Source organism: Pongo abelii, chromosome 8 (genome assembly GCF_028885655.2).
Source record: "Pongo abelii isolate AG06213 chromosome 8, NHGRI_mPonAbe1-v2.0_pri, whole genome shotgun sequence".
Taxonomy (NCBI): Eukaryota; Metazoa; Chordata; class Mammalia; order Primates; family Hominidae; genus Pongo; species Pongo abelii.
In genome coordinates this window covers 106,802,230-106,808,229 of record NC_071993.2, presented here as the reverse complement: position 1 = coordinate 106,808,229, position 6,000 = coordinate 106,802,230, and positions in this window count along the sequence as shown.

The following is a 6,000-nucleotide window of genomic DNA, read 5'->3' as shown; positions in this document are numbered from 1 at the left end:
AACAAAAAAAGAAAATTTCAGGCTGATATCCCTGATGAACATCAATGCAAAAATCCTCAATAAAATACTGGCAAACTGAATCCAGCAGCACATCGAAAAGCTTAGCCACCATGACCAAGTCGGCCTCATCCCTGGGATGCAAAGCTGGTTCAAGATACACAAATCAATAAACATAATCCATCACATAAACAGAACCAATGACAAAAAACACATGATTATCTCAATAGATGCGGAAAATGCCTTCAATAAAACTCAACATCCCTTCATGCTAAAAACTCTCAGTAAACTAGGTATTGATGGAACATCTCAAAATAATAACAGCTATTTATGACAAACCCACAGCCAATGGGCAAAAACTGGAAGCATTCCCTTTGAAAACCAGCACAAGACAAGGATGCCCTCTCTCACCACTCCTATTCAATGTAGTATTGGAAGTTCTGGCCAGGGCAATCAGGCAAGAGAAATAAAGGTATTCAAATAGGAATAGAGGAAGTCAAATTGTCTCTGGTTGCAGACGATATGATTGTACATTTAGAAAATCTCATCGTCTCAGCCCAAAAACTCCTTAAACTGATAAGCAACTTCAGCAAAGTCTTAGGATACAAAATCAATGTGCAAAAATCACAAGCATTCCTATACACCAACAATAGACAAGCAGAGAGCCAAATCACAAGTGAACTCCCACACACAATTGCTATCAAGAATAAAATACCTAAGAATCCAACTTACATGGGATGTGAAGGACCTCTTCAAGGAGAACTACAAACCACTGCTCAAGGAAATAAGAGGACACAAATGGAAAAACATTCCATGCTCATGCTCATGGATAGGCAGAATCAATATCATGAAAATGGCCATACTGTGCAAAGTAATTTATAGATTCAATGCTATTCCCATCAAGCTACCATTGACTTTCTTCACAGAATTAGAAAAAACTACTTGAAATTTCATATGGAACCAAAAAAGAGCCTGTATAGCCAAGACAAGACAAGACAAGACAATCCTAAGCAAAAAGAACAAAGCTGGAGGCATCACACTACCTGACTTCAAACTATACTACAAGGCTACAGTAACCAAAACAGCATGGTATTGGTACCAAAACAGATATATAGACCAATGGAACAGAACAGAGACCTTAGAGATAACACCACACATCTACAACCATCTGATCTTCGACAAACCTCACAAAAACAAGCAATGGGGAAAGGATTCCCTATTTAATAAATGGTGCCGGGAAGGCTGGGCATGGTGTCTCACGCCTGTAATCCCAGCACTTTGGGAGGCCGAGGCAGATGGATCAGCTGAGGTCGGGAGTTCGAGACCAGTCTGACCAACATGGAGAAACCCCATCTCTACTAAAAATACAAAAAAAAAAAAAAAAAAAAAAAATTAGCTGGGCATGTTGGCTCATGCCTGTAATCCCAGCTACTCAGGAGGCTGAGGCAGGAGAATTGCTTGAACCTGGGAGCCAGAGGTTGCAGTGAGCTGAGATCATGCCATTGCACTCCAGCCTGGGCAACAAAAGCAAAACTCCATCTCAAAATAAAATAAATGGTGCTGGGAAAACTGGCTAGCCACATGCAGAAAACAGAAACTGGACCCCTTCCTTACACCTTATACAAAAATTAACTCAAGATGGATTAAAGACTTAAATGTAAAACCCAAAACCATAAAAACCCTAGAAGAAAACCTAGGCAATACCATTCAGGACATAGGCATGGGCAAAGACTTCGTGACTAAAACACCAAAAGCAATTGCAACAAAAGCCAAAATAGACAAATGGAATCTAATTAAATGAAAGAGCTTCTGCACAGCAAAAGAAATTATCATTAGAGTTAACAGGTAACCTACAGAATAGGAGAAAATTTTTGCAATCTATCTGACAAAAGTCTAATATCCAGAATCTACGAGGAACTTCAACAAATTTGCAAGAAAAAAAGCACAACCCCATAAAAAAGTAGGCGAAGGATATGAACAGACACTTCTCAAAAGATGACATTTATGCGTCCAACAAACATGAAAAAAAGATCACCACTAGTCATTAGAGAAATGAAAATCAAAACCACAATGAAATACCATCTCATGCCAGTTAGAATGGCCATTATTAAAAAGTCAGGAAACAGATGCTGGCAAGGCTCTGGCAAAATAGGAACGCTTTTACACTGTGGTGGGAGTGTAAATTAGTTCAACCACTGTGGAAGACAATGTGGCAATTCCTCAAGGATCTAGAGCCGGAAATACCATTTGACTCACCAATCCCATTACTGGGTATATACGCAAAGGATTATAAATCATTCTACTATAAAAACACATGCACGCATATGTTTATTGCAGCAGTATTTACAATAGCAAAGACTTGGAACCAACTCAAATGCCCATCAATGATAGACTGGATAAAGAAAATGTGGCACATATATACCATGGAATACTACGTAGCCATACAAAAGAATGAGTTCATGTCCTTTGCAGGGACATGGATGAAACTGGAAACCATCATTCTCAGCAAACTAACACAGGAACAGAAAACCAAACACCACATGTTCTCACTTATAAGTGGGAGTTGAACAATGAGAACACAGACACAGGGAGAGGAACACCACACACTGGGGCCTGTTGGGGGGTGGCAGACAAGGGGAGGGAGAGCATTAGGACAAATACCTAATGCATGCAGGGCTTAAAACCTAGATAACGAGTTGATAGGTGCAGCAAACCACCATGGCAAATGTATACCTGTGTAACAAACCTGCATGTTCTACGCATGTATCCCAAAACTTAAAGTAAAATTTAAAAAAAGGACACACACACACACACACACACACAAACACAAAGACAAGAAGTAACAGATGCTGGCAAGATTGTGGAGAAAGGGAATTCCTTGTACACAGTTGATGAGATGTAAATTAGTACAGCCACTATAGAAAACTATATGGAAATTCCTCAGAAAATAGAACTACCATATTATCTAGCAATTCCACTACTGGGTATGTATCCAATAGAAAGGAAATCAATATATCAAAGAGATACCTGCACTTCCATGTTTATTGCAGCACTATTCACAACAGCTGAAATATGGAATCAACCTAAGTGCCCATCAGTGGATGAATGGATACAAAAAAATGTGGTACAGGCCGGGCGTGGTGGCTCACACCTGTAATCCCAGCACTTTGGGAGGCCAAGGCAGGTGGATCACTTGAGATCAGGAGCTCGAGACCAGCCTGGGCAATATAGTGAAACCTCATCTCTACTAAAAATAAAAAATTAGCCAGCCATGGTGGTGTGCACTTGTAGTCCCAGCTCCTTGGGAGGGTGAGGCAGGAGAATTGCTTGAAACTGGGAGGCAGAGGCTGCAGTGAGCCATGATAGCACCACTGTACTGCAGCCTGGGCAACAGAGCAAGATTGTCTCCAAAAAAATAAATAAATAAAAATAATTGGGGAGATAATACACAACGGAATATTCAGCCATAAAAAGTATGGCACTCATTTGCAGCAACGTGATGGCACTAGAATCATTAAGTGAAACGAGGCAAGTACAGGAAGACAAATATTGCATGGTCTCAATCATATGTAGGAGCTGAGACAGCAGATCTCATGAAGATAGAGAGTAGATTAATGGTTACCAGAGGCTGGGAGGGGTAGGGGAAAGGGAGGTGAGAGCTTGATTCATGGGTATGAATATACAGTTTGATAGAAGAAATAAGCTCTATGGTTTGATAGATTGGGAGGGTGACTATAGTTTACAACAGTCTATTCTGTATTTCAAAATAGCTCAAAGAATGTGGAAAAAAGGGAACCCTTGTACACTGTTGGTGAGAATGTAAATTAGTGCAGCCACTATAGAAAACAATATGTAGATTCCTCAAAAAATTAAAAATAAGACTACCACATGATCCAGCAATTCTACTACTGGGATTCCAGAGGAAATGAGCTCTGTGTTGAGGTATCTGCGCTCCTATGTTCATAGCAACATTATTTGCAAGAGCCAAGATACGGAATCAATCTATGTCCTTCAACAGATGAATGGACAAAGACATTGTGGTTCATATACACAATGGGATACTATTCAGACTTAAAAAGGAAGCAGTCTTATCATTTGCAACAACTTAGATGAACCTGGAGGACATTTTGCTAATTAAAATAAGCCAGGCAGGGCTGGGCAGGGTGGCTTATGCCTGTAATCCTAGCGCTTTGGGATGGCTTGAGCCTAGGAGTTTGACCAGCCTAGGCAATATGGTAAAACCCCATCTCTACAAAAAAAATACCACAACAACAACAACAAAAAACCCCACGAAAATTAGCTGGGCATACTGGTGTATGCCTATAGTCCCAGCTGCTTGGGAAGCTGAGGTGGGAGGATCACCTAAGCCCCAGGGGCCGAGGCTGCAGGGAGCCGTGATTGTGTCACTGGACTCTAGTCCAGTGATGGAGTGAGACCCTATCTCAAGGCAAAAAAAAAAAAAAAAAGAGGCACAGAAAGACAAACATGTGATGTCATATATATGCAAAATCTAAAAATGAATTCACAGAAGCAGAGAATAGAATGGTGGTTACGATGCACCGGGTGAGTGAGGTAGGGGTTGGTAGATGCTGGTCAAAGAATTTAAAATTCCAGTTAGACAGGAGTAAGTTCAAGACACTTATCAAACAATATGGCAACTATACCTACTGTATTATATTAAATAATCACTGTTATTTTATTTTATTTTTTAAAGACATAAGTTCGCTCTGTGGCCCAGGCTGGAGTGCAATGGTGCAATCTTGGCTCACTGCAACCTCTGCCCTCCGGGTTCAAGCGATTCTCCTGCCTCAGCATCCCGAAGAGCTGGGACTACAGGCATGTGCCACCATGCCTGGCTAATTTTTTTGTATTTTTAGTAGAGACGGGGTTTCACCACATTGACCAGGCTGGTCTCGAACTCCTGACTTCAAGCGATTCACCCGCCTCGGCCTCCCAAAGTGCTGGGATTACAGGTGTCAGCCACCGTGCCTGGCCTAAAAATTGTTGAGATTTTTAAGTGTTCTCACTACAAAAAAAATGAAAAGCATATGAGGTGTGCCTATGTTAATTAGCTCAATTTAGCCATTTTACAACATACGTATTTTAAAACATGTACACAAATGTGTACATTTTTTCGGTCAATTAAAAAAAGAATGCTACAATATTGTCTGACACAAACAATATATTGGAGAAGTTTGAGGTCCAAATCAAGGAATTTCAATTTGAGGAGTCAGGTAATCAACTCCCATACGTTTTTAAGGGGATGGCCTGTTTTAAGAAAGCTAAATAGCAGCTGGGCGTGGTGGCTTACGCCTGTAATCCCAGCACTTTGGGAGGCCGAGGTGGGAGGGTCATGGGGTCAGGAGATGGAGACCAGCCTGGCTAACATGGTGAAACCCCGTCTCTACTAAAAACACAAAAAATTATTTGGGCGTAGTGGTGGCGGAGCTTGCAGTGAGCCGAGATCATGCCACTGCACTCCAGCCTGGGCAACAAAGTAAGACTCCATCTCAAAAAAAAAAAAAAGCTAAATAGCAACAGGCTGCTGTGGAGGGAGAACAGACCAAAGGCAGGAAAAGCCAATGAATGGGGAAAAGAAATCAACTGATTCGGGCATAAGATTGAGAATGGAAAAAAATCAGCATCTATCAAAAATATGAAATTGAATAATGGAAGCACAGGCACAAGGGAGATAATTGGGATGGGAGCAAGTTTGTAAGATGAGTCTTTGTGTTTGTAACTTTAAATATAAGTATTCCATAGTACTGCAAAATCTATGTAGTTACTTCATCTCAAAGAAATCATTTTTGATAATTAAAAAAAAAAAGATGAGTTTTAAATACCAGATGTTTTCTAGGCTCTTCCTCCTTAAAATGTGACCTGCAGAGCCAGTCACAGTGGCTCAAGCCCTTAATCCCACCTGCTTGGGAGGCTGAGGCAGGAGTATCCCCTTCAGCCCAGGAGTTCGAGGCTGCAGTGAGCTATGATGGCACTACTGCATCC